Below are 12364 nucleotides of genomic sequence, written 5' to 3' on the forward strand. Positions count from 1 at the left end.
TGGGAAATTTTGAGCTCTCTACTCAAATTGTACCTTCATGTGATCATCAAATTATTGAAAGTTTTTCTTCTCAGTTATGTGTGTATACAAGCACATGTGTGTATAGTGGGGGGGGGAGGGTCACAAAACACTAAGCCTGGGGGACTTTAAGATTGTATGAAGTAGGAATTAGCATAGAGATGACAGCATTCTCTGTACCACTTCTCTTTGGATAATTTGAAACCAGTAATTTTACATAGGCCATTTGAGTGCCAGTGGTGAAAAGGTTTTAATGGAAAGTGGTGTTGGGGGGCTCTGTGGAAAGGGAGCTGGTGCCATACAGAGTGAGTGCCTTCATGTGGAACGATGCTTTGAAAGGATCAGATATTGCAGAGGCACCAGGCATTCTTTCCCTCTGAGTCATTCTGGAGGTATAACCCCTGCTGAGGGCCAGTTACTGTTCTCTGTGTTGGAGAAGAGAAGTGGGTGTTTGTAGGGTTAGGAGACCTTCCTCATCTGCCCCATACCCCCTCTTCTCTTGTCTGACATGCCTGAGTGATTCTGGTGCATGCCCTCAACAGCCCCATGGCCTGCTGAGCCAGGTGTCAGCAGAAGATCCCCATCCTGGCCCCATCCTGGCCTGACCGTGATCCCACCTGTGCCAAAATGGAGATATTTCAGCTTTATTCTGCTGCCTTTGAAATTACTGAGACTTTTTGTTGTTTCTGTTTAACCAGTGTTAATGAGGATTTGAACCCAGCATTTCCTCACTGATGGGGTAAGAACTTGCCTGGGAGATTGTCACAGATAACTTAAATAAATGATGTTTATTACAGAAAGGGTTACACTTAGGTTATTTTTGTCATTTAGGAAGTCTGTAATCAGTGAATGAAAAATGGACAAGCTTAAATATCATAGTTAGAGGTAGAAAGGTTATATGTAGATAGTTTAAGGATCATGAATGAACAATAATAACTGTGGAACACATTTGCGTATGGAGGCACTATTCTAAGCCTTACCTGCCTCGGCTCATTTAATCCCCACAGCAGTCCTGTGAGTTAGGTCCTATTAATTCTCCATTTTACAGATGAGAGAATCGAGGCTCACAAAGGTTAGCTAACTTGCGTGTCTACACATGGTCTAGTAAGTAGAGCTGTGGTTCTGACCTTGGCGTCTGACTCCACAGCCCATCTGTGCTACTAGCCATTATTACACCATTGCTCCTGCTAAACAAGGGTGATGGACACAAAACCAAAGCTTCAGGGATTTTTAAGTTAAGAAAATTTATCATTTTCCTATTTTGTGAAGTATTCCTTGTCGCTTCATTTTTTTTTTATCTTTTGAATTTTAGTATATTTTTAATGTGGGCACTATAAAGCGATGTATTGCTACTATTGTTCTTCTTAAGCAACTCTAATGTTTTGCTGTTATACTATTGGTTTAGTTGCATACTTATGTACATAGGAATATTTCTTAATTTTATTGATCAGAATTTCTTGTTCCAAGAAGTAGGACATTCTGTATTTACAAATTGCTTGGTCCCACCAAATTAATACATAATGTAATTATTATTATTTATTTATTTTTGAGACAGGGTCTCACGTTGTCACCCAGGCTGGAGTGCAGTGGCACAATCACAGTTCACTGTAGCCTCAACCTCCCAGGTCTCAGGTGATCCTCCCACCTCAGCCTCCCAAGTAACTGAGACTACAGATGCAAACCACCACACCTGGCTAATTTTTCTATTTCTTGTACAAACAGGGTTTCACCATGTTGCCTAGGCTGGTCTCGAATTCCTGAGCTTCAGCGATCCACCTGCTGTGGCCTCCCAAAGTGCTAGGATTATAGACGTGAGCCACCGTGCTTGGCCCATAATGTAATTACGACATGATGTGGTATAGAAAAGAATAGTTCTAAATTAAAGCACATTCTTTGAGATAAAACATCTTCAGCCATAAGACATCCCAAATATTTGGACACAAGAGAAATTGGTTTTTGACTCTTTATCACCTCAACTACTCCTCCTGTCAGTCGTCTTATTTTTTTTTTAGGCAGAAGAACTTTTTATTTATTACTTATATAGTGAAATCATCCATAGCAATATTGCAGTTACAAGAGAAAAAGAAGGAGCTTATTAGACTTAGAACTTCTGTCGTTTTGTTTGTTTGTTTTATTTTTCATTTTTGGAGAACTCTTTTTCACCAATCCGTTGACAGATTTTTAATGATGGTGTAGGCTGGCTTTCATTTCAGCCTAAAGGCTTCTTTATTTGGTGGGCTGATTTCTCTCAGTCCCTGGGCTTTGCATCACTGGTGTCACATACCATCTGAAACAGGGTGAGAAGGAAGTAGTTCCTCATAAGCAATGATTCAAGAGGCCAGGAGAGTGGTTGGTTGGGACCCTTACGGCTAGAATATAGCTTTGAGCATCTCTGAATTCCCAGGCCTTAAGTTAGATTCCCTCCAGTTTTCCTTAAAGGTGTTTTGCCTGTGAAAACCATCTACATACACCAGACATTGGTAAGAATATTCTGCTTCATGGTTACTGAGACGAGGCTGCATTGCCAAAAGAGAGTGAAGGATTTCGGGAGAGAGGCGAGAGATGCCTCAGGCCCAAGCTGGAATGGGATAACCTGACTTTTAGATAACATAGACTTGTTTTCGCCCTTTCCCAGCTCCTGCGCTCTCAGATCTGTCGTGCTTCCTTGGTCTCCTTGTCTCTGACCTAAGAGCCAAATCTCTTCTCACCAGATTCCTTGGCAGGTCCTCAGTATGCCTTCCCAGGCAGTGCGTGCCCTTTGCTCTGTCAACCACTGGAATCCAAGTTTCGGAGAATTCTCACCTGTTTTAGCTACAGAACATATCCCTAAGGAGAAAGTCACTTGAGACTCTAACATTTCTAACTTTGATGGAACATTAAATCTCTTTTATGAGCAGTCTGCCTCACTTATATTTCTGTTTTAATATGTAAAAAATCAGTAGGCCTAATAAAAATGACTAATGCCAATTTTTTGTTGCTTTTCAACATTCATAATACATACCTCACAAAGTAACTTGTTAAAAGACATCAATGATAGAGTACAGAATTCCTTACTGTGAGGCACGGTGCATTTGATGTGAACTGAATGTCTGGCATTCAGTTGCATTTGGACATAGGCTCATGGTACATATTCATATTCAAGTTAAATGTAATTTCTTTAGATGTGTAGCAATTAATATTAATAATGACTTGGCAGATTATTCTTTTAGAACCTGGGATAGCATTTGTAACTGAAAACTTTTCTAGAGAATTTTACTTTTCTTTTTGCTTAATTTCTAGACATTTGGCTTGAGAAAACTGCGATTTTGGTTTTGTAGTAAAACCATTTTGCCAATGAAGAACATTAAAATTCCGGCTTCTGTTTGTGTCATATTTCAGACTAAAGACATTTTACAATCAAACCAGGAACATGTGAAAATAGAGATTTATAATGGAAATGTTGATTCAATTTGAGCTGAAGCCAGACATTCATGAAGGAAAATTAGATTAAACAGTAGATGTTTAGAGAGACTTTAAATTATGACAGCTTTAAAAAAAAACATATGTTGTGGATGTTTCTTAGGCATACACGTACTTTCTCTGGCAGACTGGGAACCTAGCTCCTTGATGTTTCAGCCGTTTATTAAATTCCCTTTTATCTTTCTTTGGACTAGTGGACTCAGAACTTAGACAGCTTAGAGTCTGGTGATTGGGAATTGTATCTTGTACATTACTGTAGGATCAAAACCTGATGTCAGTGGAAGTAATTCTGTCCTGTCATAGCGTATTACATTTATGAGTAGAAATTGCCATTTTAGATTGTGAGTATAAAGCTACCAGTTACAACTGATTTATTCCATTTGTCAAAGCCTAACAGATACTCCATGCAAATAATTTATTTTCGTATACTGTTCAGATAGCGAGAGAAGTGCTTGAAATTGTGAAGAACTGGGATCTGTGTCAGGGGAGCAGTGTTAACGGGAGGATTCATGAGGCTGGATGTAGATGCTGGAATGATGAGTCTCCCCAGAGGTCCAGCACCAAAGGACTCACCCTTGCTAGAGTCAGCAAGACCCCGCCATGGTGGTGATATCCCAGCCTCAGGCAGGCATTTGGGGCCAGTGGGACACAGTGTGCTGTTGACACTCCTGCTGACACTCCTGCTTATCAGATACATGGTTTACAAATATGTTCTCCCATTCCATGGGCCGCCTTTTCACTTTGTTTGGTTGATAGTGTCCATTGATGCACAAAAGTTTTCAGTGTTGATGAAGGGCACTTCATTAATTTTTGTTGTTGTTGCCTGTACTTTTAGTGTCATATTCAAGCAATCATTGCCAAATCTATGTGGTGAAGCGTTCTTCCAGTGTTTTCTTCTATGAGTTTTATAGTTTTAGTAATTATGCTTAGGCCTTTGATCCATTTTTAGTTAATTTTTGTATATGCCGTTAGCTGAAGGTCCAACATCATGCTTTTGTATATAGATAGCCAGTTTTCCCAGCACCGTTTGTTGAAAAGACTGTCCTTTCCCCATTGAATGGTTTGGCACCCTTGCTGAAAATCATTTGACAATACATGTGAGGGCTTACTTCTGGGATCTCTCTTCTATTCCATCGGTCTTTATGTTTGTCTTCATGTTGATGCCACAGTGTTTTGATTACTGTAGATTTGTAATAAGTTTTATATTCAGAAAATGTGAGACTTCCAGCTCTATTCTTTTTTTTCAAGATTGTTTTGGCTATTTGGGGTCCCTTGAGGTTTCATATGAATTTTAGGATAGTTTTTTTTTCTACTTCAACAAAACCTTATTGGGATTTTGATAGGGATTACATTGAATCTGTAGCTTGCTTTGCATGGCATTGACATCTTAAAAGTATTAAGTTTTCAATTCATGAACCTGGATGCCTTGCATCTAATATTTTTTAATATATATTCCCTGTTGGCAAGAGTATACCTTTGGAGGTAGCCAGACAGACTTGCTACTGGATTCTTGCTCTGCTGCTTAACTCATTGTTCAGCTTTAGATAAGTGTCTTTGGAGTCTCTGAGCAAAGTGTTCTTGTCTTTACATGGAAGTTGTGGAACACTGTAAGTTGTGTATCAAGGGTCTAGCAGAGGCTGTGTGACACCTTTTTCTTTATCCCCTTCTGCCTTCCTTGGACATCTGTATGTGCCTCAGCTTTGTCCTCTGTGATTTAACCAACACTTTGCCTGTTATCTCTCCTATTTTTAGATTGAACACTGGCCCAGAACACCTGCTCCAACTGAAACCTTATATCCACCGTCTCATTCAGTTTATTCAACTCAGGTGCTGACTCCAGTTTCAGGTCAATGATAGCTGCAGTCCACCTTTCTGTAGAGATCATTGCCCCGCCCAGTGGTGGGCCACCTGGGATCCAGCACTTGGAGGAGAACTGTGGTCTTAAACATCATCACTGGGTGATAGGGAAGGAAGTATAGGGTGACTTAAAAGGTAACTCAATCATTAATGCTACTTCTGAATTAATGGTTTAATCATACCATATGCTTGGGTAATGTTTTATGTTTTCCAAATTATTTTTTTACCCTGTGGATCTCAAAGATGAATCAACACTAGAAACACCTGAGGAACTTGTTAAAAACTGTCTGGGGGCCCCACACCCAATCTCATGGGTCAGGATTCCTAGGACAGTGGCTAAGGAATTTGTGTTTTTAACAAATTCCTCAGCTAATTCTCCAGCAACTGACCTGGCACTGGTCCACAGACGGGCCTTTGGGAACCTCTGACCCATGCCCTCTGTCAGTTCTAGAATCTCATTTTCAAAATCTGATGGGATTTAAAGATCTGTACAGCTAATGTCATTATGGAGCATTGTACCACAGAAGGCAGGTTTTGTCTTGACCCCAGCCTCATCTTGTTCTGTATTTCAGGGACCTTAGTTCCACAGTTCTCTTTAGCATTTCTCCTGCAGTAGAGGTAGGCATCTCATTGCTCTGCTGTACCTCAGTGTTTTTAACAAGGACATGAAATCTGGGTTTTGTTTTGCTTTTGCTTATATTACTCTGGGCATTTGCCGTGATTGGGTCATATAGCAGCTAAGCCTCAGGATCTTTGTTTTTTAAAATACAAATTCTGACTCTCTAGACATTTCAGTTTGTTTTAAGAAGTGCTATGGGATGTGCTTTGCTGCCTTCAGGAAACACAAACAATTCTGGAAGCTAAATTTTTTTTTTATCCCCATTGAAAAACTGCACAAAAATGCAAGGTAAGTCAGCATTTATTATGTGCCCAAATGATTTGAACATATAGCTGAGTTTACAGTAAGAAGTGATCAGTGTGAGCTGGAAGATTTCAAGGTTTCATGTGGACTGATGATGACAACAGCAAAAATACTGTTAGTATTTATCAAGTTCTTGCTGTGTCTCAGGCCTTGTGCTCATAAGCATTTTGCACATGTGATCTATTTAACCATAACCGCTACTCCCTTCTACAATCTTCTCTATCTTAATAAAGGTCAACTTCATCCTGTCAGTTACTTACGCCAAAAATCCTGGAGTCATTCTTGACTTTTCTTGTTCTCCTGCTCAGCCCATTCATCAGCCGAAGCTGCCAGTTCAATCCTCCCACCAGGAAGCAGTCTGCTTCTCACCATCTGCACTGCTGCCACTTGGTTCAAGACCCCATCACCCTCTCTTGCCTGGATTATTGCAGTGGCCTTACCTCCATCCTTCCCATCTTAGTTCCCTGGAGCCTTTCCTCATCACCGCAAACAGAACGGCTAAGTCAGATCTCACTCCTCTGCTTAGAACTGTCCAGAATGAAAGTCAAATCCTTCCTGTGGCCCATCAGTCCCTCCCGGATCTGAGCGCACTACCTTTCTAACCTGTGTGCTTGCTGTCTTTGCATGTGCCAGGCTTGCTCTCAATTCCAGTCCCTGATTGGAGCTCCTTCCCCTCCTGCCTCTCCCTTCCTTTCTATCTGTGTGGCTCATTTCCTCATCCTTTTCTTCAGGTATTTCCTTAGCCACCGTACCCTTCCGTTAACGCCCATACTGGCACCTACATGTCCCCAACCTTTCTGATCCTGTCCCATGATAGCAGTCGCTTCGAACAAGTTATGTAGACCCTACCCAAATTCAGTTGCATTCTACCTATCCACATTACCAACCACAACTACTAAGAAGAACCAAAAGATGTTCCTCTGTATTACATGACTTCTTCTGCCAGAATACTTGTCCTGTGAGAGCAGGACCTTTTCCAGGGCCTTTCATTACTGCATCTTTGATCCTAGACTAGTACCTGGAAGGTAGTAGTCACATATACGTATTTGTTGAAAAAATAAAACCTCCTTTACATATGATGAAACAGATTCTGAGGGTTTAAGAAATATGCCTAGAGGAGCAGGGTGAGTACATGGCTAAGCCAGCATTTGAACTTAGGTCTTACGTCAATGTCTGCATATTTAATATCACAAGAAAGGGGATGGAAAAGACATTGCAGGGAGGGAACTCCAATAAGGAAGCTAGGGAGGTTGGGGTGGCTCAGGTGTATTTGAGAAGATTTTAAGGTGGTCTTAGTGGTTTTGGTTGGTAAGGTGGATAGGTAGAATGCAGCTAAATTTGGGTAGGGCCTTAAATGCTGCATTTAGAGGCTTGAGAAGTTTTACTCTAAATTGGGGATAATAATAATTCTTATCACGTAAGTTTATCAAAATTCAAATACTTAAAAGGCATTTAGAAAGTGCTTGGCACCTACAGAATGCTCAGTAAATGTTGCAATTTAGAGTATATTTTGACAGCAGAGCAAACCCAGGCTACTGTTACCACAGTAGAAATTTATAGTGTTTTGGACTCATATAAATGATTTCTAGAGCGTTCCCCATTTCACATTTTCATTTCTTCAAAACTAAAGAACCCTGTGAGTAAATAAATTGTACTACATTCAGCTGCTTAAGTGGAAGATGGTTCAGTACTTGTGAGAGGGGAAAACAGGGAGATTTTAGAGTCATGTATTTAACTTCAGTTTTCCTCTATTAGAATTATGTCGAAGCCAGTAGCTTCCAATCCTATTTGTGCATGACAACTCCCTTCTAAAATTCTAGACTCCAGGGCTGCTCCAGGTCCTCTGAACCAGAATCTCTGGGGCTAGAGTCCAGGAAGCAGGGTATAAACATCTGTTAGGTAATTTTAAAAATGTATAGTCAGATTTGGGAACCGCTGGGCAAAACAACCCCAAACTTGTTAACTTTTTTTTTTTTAGCGAAAAGGAGTATTTACCTTTTTGCTCAGAAATCTGTTGTGAAGACTTAAGAACCCTTTCTAGTTGTACTACACTTTTATGGAGGGCCTCAGGCCTGTGCTTAAAGGAGAAACTCCGTGGCTAAAATGTGACAGGGGTTGTAAATGCAAATAGAATAAATGGTGGCCCAGCACGGTGGCTCACGCCTGTAATCCCAGCACTTTGGGAGGCCGAGGCGGGTGGATCACAAGGTCAGGAGATTGAGACCATCCTGGCCAACTTGGTGAAACCCTGTCTTTACTAAAAATACAAAAAAAGTAGCCGGGCGTGGTGGTGTGTGCCTGTGGTCCCAGCTGCTTGGGAGGCTGGGGCAGGGGAATCGCTTGAACCTGGGAGGTGGAGGTTGCAGTGAGCCAAGACCGTGCCACTGCATTCCAGCCTGGCGACAGAGCAAGACTCCATCTAAAAAAAAAAAAAAGAATAAATGGTGAGGCTTCCTGCCCCTAGAGATCATGAGGATTCTGGTTATACAAGAAACACTGCAGGGGAAACAGGTTGGTTCACCTTCAATGACAAGGGTCAGAGAAGTTATGCTTTAATCACCAGTGACTGCTCATACTGAAGTCTGGGAACCAGCACTTCTCTCCCAAACTGTGGGGTTGATGGTGAAATGAGGCTTCAGGTTGCTGATGACACATCATTCTGCAATAGGTGGGGCCGTGCTCAAGAGCATAATACAGATCTCTTACGGCTTTCTCTTGCCTTCTGTTGGCCAAAGTTGGCAATACCTTTTTTTCCTCCATAAGAATAAAAGCAAAACTTAGAACTGTTTACTCCTAGCTGAGGAAAGAGAGAAAGAAATTGTGATGTCTGATTTGCCATCCTATCGTGATATCCTTGCTGCTTTCCAGTTTTGCAAATGTGTGGGCTTTTAATCTTAGCAGCTAGAATATGGATGAGAAGGTGCACAACTCTGGACATTATCTTAGCTAGCATGAGCCAAGAACAACAGCAGGAAATCTTAGCAGGGCATTCTTTTAGCCAAGCTGTATTCTGGCACCCTTGAGCCCATGCTCCTCAAGGGTGTTTTACCTGGAAGCTTTTACTGGCCTCCCCCAAGCCAGGAGCCATGTCATCCACTCTTCTGTGCCCAGCTTCATACTTAGTAGGTCGATAGGTACGTAAGTGGCATGTCATTGTCAATGGATGAATATAATGTATACCGTTATATATTAAAGGAACACAAAGTACTTTGAAGGTTAAGTTTTAGAGGAAAGTTAGAGGGGAAAAGAGTCATAGATTATGGCTTTGAGTGTGTTAGATTTGCCACTTCCAGTGGAAGAAGAAAAACATTCCAAGCAAGAGAACTGCATAAGCAAAAACATAGAGGTGGGGGGCATACAGGGTGATCATGTAGATATTTTCAGCCCAACTGAGACACCTATGTATCATAACTGATCATTCTCATTAATACAACATTCAAATAAAAAGTATAAAGAACAATGACCTAATTATTAGCATTTTGGGACCCCAGTGGGACACCCATTTTGCTCTTGACTAGTGTTGTAACCTTAGGCAAATCACTTAACTTCTGGGTTTATAAAGTGAGGATGTGAGAATAGATTATCTCCCTTAAGATCTCATTTTCTGATTGTGAGTCTAAGTGGGTGGTTAACACCCAAAACACCACACAGTGCTCTTTGTACAAGGGAAGAAAAAATGTTTCTTTGAGGCAGAAACCAAAAGTGTCAGTAAAATGTGATTGGGAGTGGTAGTATGAAGTTTTGATGTTATTTGAGGGTGGTATGCCTGGGATCATGTCCAGTCTGCTCTGCCAGTCAAACATTTGAGGTTTCCTTGGGTTATATGGGTAACTAGCAGGAGCCAAATGGGAAGAAAGTGCCACACTTGATTGTAAGCCAGGTCTGTGCATGGGTCTCACCAGTGATGTGAGGCTGGAGGAGCTGCCGCCTTTTCCTAGGCCTGTCCAATTCTACTCTTAGTCTGGCTCTAAGAAGGATGAAGAGGAGAGTTGCCCGTTACAGGAAGGAGGAGCAGGAGAGATGTTTGAAGTTAATGAATTTGTCTATAAGTTAACAAATTTGGGTTAGGTTGGGTTCTTTTGAACAGATGAAGCCAGTAATGTTTGTGTTTTGTTTTTATTTCTAATTTTTAAAAAGCTGTGTGTAAATTTGAGAACCTGTGACAGTAGAAAAAAATGAAGCAACTTGGATTCTAGTTCTGATTCTCTCGAAACACAGTCATTTGACTGCAGGCAAATGCTTACTTTCCTGCCCTAAGACTTTTTCCTTGTCTGTTTAATGGAGAGAAGTGTCTCTTTCTTGTCTCTTCGGAGACTTTTTATGGATCGAATGAACCTACAAGGGTTTGGGGAATAGTAAATCCTTCAATAAATGTAATTATGTTAATACTAACATTTTATAATAAAATATTCAGACAAGTTCTTTGGGTCTACCTGTGGTTTTTAGAAAGTTGATGATATATATATATATAAAACTTGCTACTTGCTAACAAGAGATTGGTTTTCACTGTTGGGTGTTCTGTTTGTCTCAGAGTTGTGATAACCACAGTTTCTGCATCCAACTCTTATTCATTAACTTGGAAATGCAAAGAAAGCAGTAATTTCCCATGATCATATTTTTAATAAGAAAATGGGATTTTTAATTAAAAAATTATCTGGGCATAGGTGGTACATACTTGTAATACCAGCTGCTTGGGAGAGTGAAGTGGGAGGATCGCTTGAGCCCAGGAGTTTGAGCTGCAGTAAGCTATTGATTGCACCTCTGCACCCCAACCTGGGCAACAGAGTGAGACCCTGTCTCAAAAAAAAAAAAAAAAAGAAGAAGAAGAAAATGGGGTTTTTGGTGTTCTTGTTATTTTAGAAAATGCTGTATATCATATTAAGTGGTCATTCTTTTTTCCTTTTTTTCTTCAGGTAAAGATCTTTAGTGTTATGAACTTCTTAAAAATAATCAAGCCAAGTTAATTAGTGGGCATCTGTAATTAAAAGTGGTTTAAGTTTCCTTTTCATATTTAGCACTCAGTTCATACTTGAAACATTCCAAATCCAGTATGTTTAAAGAAGAGTCTTCCCCTCGGTGCCCTGGAATTTGCTCCCTGTGCCTAGTGAATTGAAATGGTATCCCTCTGGAAGCAAAACCTAAAGAAGTACATTATGGGAAAACATTTCTTGAGGATTGATCCTAGCATTACTCCTGGATTTGAGTTTCCAGGAAACTTTGTTTTCTGAAGAATCCAATGAGCTGGCCAACAAAGCTGGGACAATTATGAGTCAAACCAGACAATTAAAAAGTATGGAGCCCCTTCTGCTCCTGTCCTCTTTTCTGCTTTTTAATTTAGTGACCTTGGAAGTTGTACCACAAAGTTTCTTGTTTTATTTTAGGACAAGTTTATTGCAGCAGAGGGACATAGAATTTAGACTTGACACAGTGGAGCCAGTATTTTTAATATTTTTCTTCACCCACCAGATCATTGTGCTGGCCTGTCCGTGTGGAATTGCTTTATTTTGGTGACAGTTCCTGAGTAGTTGGACTGACACTCTGGTACTTTGTCTTTATTCTATCAGGCCCCCAAGAAGACGGCGGTATGGGAAGCTTTGGGGAGGCCTCCTCAGAAGAGGACTGTACTGACCCCTTAGCAGGACACTTCAGTCTGGGAGGGAAGAGTCCCTGGGCACAGTCTTGATGTGGGCAGGGACATCTGCAGTGAGAGGATGTAAAAATCCACAGCCCTGGCCTCCCTGTCTCAGATACCAGTCAGGGGGGCACAGTCTCAGATGAGTGACTTGCTGCCTAGGCCCACCTTGGAGAATAAGTCTAATTTTAGGGTTATCAACTCAGGGCAGGGCATGTGTCACAGGCCTACGGTATATTGATTCTGGAGTTGGAAGAACTCTCAAGCAGTGGGTTACAGCAGGGGCCCATGGCCTGTTAGGAACCGGGCTGCACAGAAGGAGGCGAGCAGCAGGCGAGCATTACTGCCTGAGCTCCGCCTCCTGCCAGATCAGCTGCAGCATTAGATTCTCATAGGAGTGCAAACCCTACTGTGAGCTTCACATACATTTAGGTTGAGCACTCTAATGTCTCATGATCTGAAGTGGAACAGTTTCA

The 12364-nt window shown here is 41.2% G+C and overlaps 1 protein-coding gene across 5 annotated transcripts in view; it reads left to right on the forward strand.

The window, feature by feature from the left end:
• The window catches only part of SIPA1L2 (signal induced proliferation associated 1 like 2), a 235123-nt gene that overhangs the window by 92392 nt on the left and 130367 nt on the right, over window positions 1–12364 (forward strand). The window contains exon 3 of one of the 5 annotated variants that reach the window (XM_034949112.3): window positions 5230–5469. The exons of the other annotated variants lie outside the window; for them this stretch is intronic. The gene's annotated coding sequence lies outside the window, so the exon portion shown is untranslated. The remainder of the gene's footprint in view (window positions 1–5229; window positions 5470–12364) is intronic. 5 annotated transcript variants of the gene reach the window in all.

Source organism: Pan paniscus, chromosome 1, assembly GCF_029289425.2.
Source record: "Pan paniscus chromosome 1, NHGRI_mPanPan1-v2.0_pri, whole genome shotgun sequence".
NCBI lineage: Eukaryota > Metazoa > Chordata > Mammalia > Primates > Hominidae > Pan > Pan paniscus.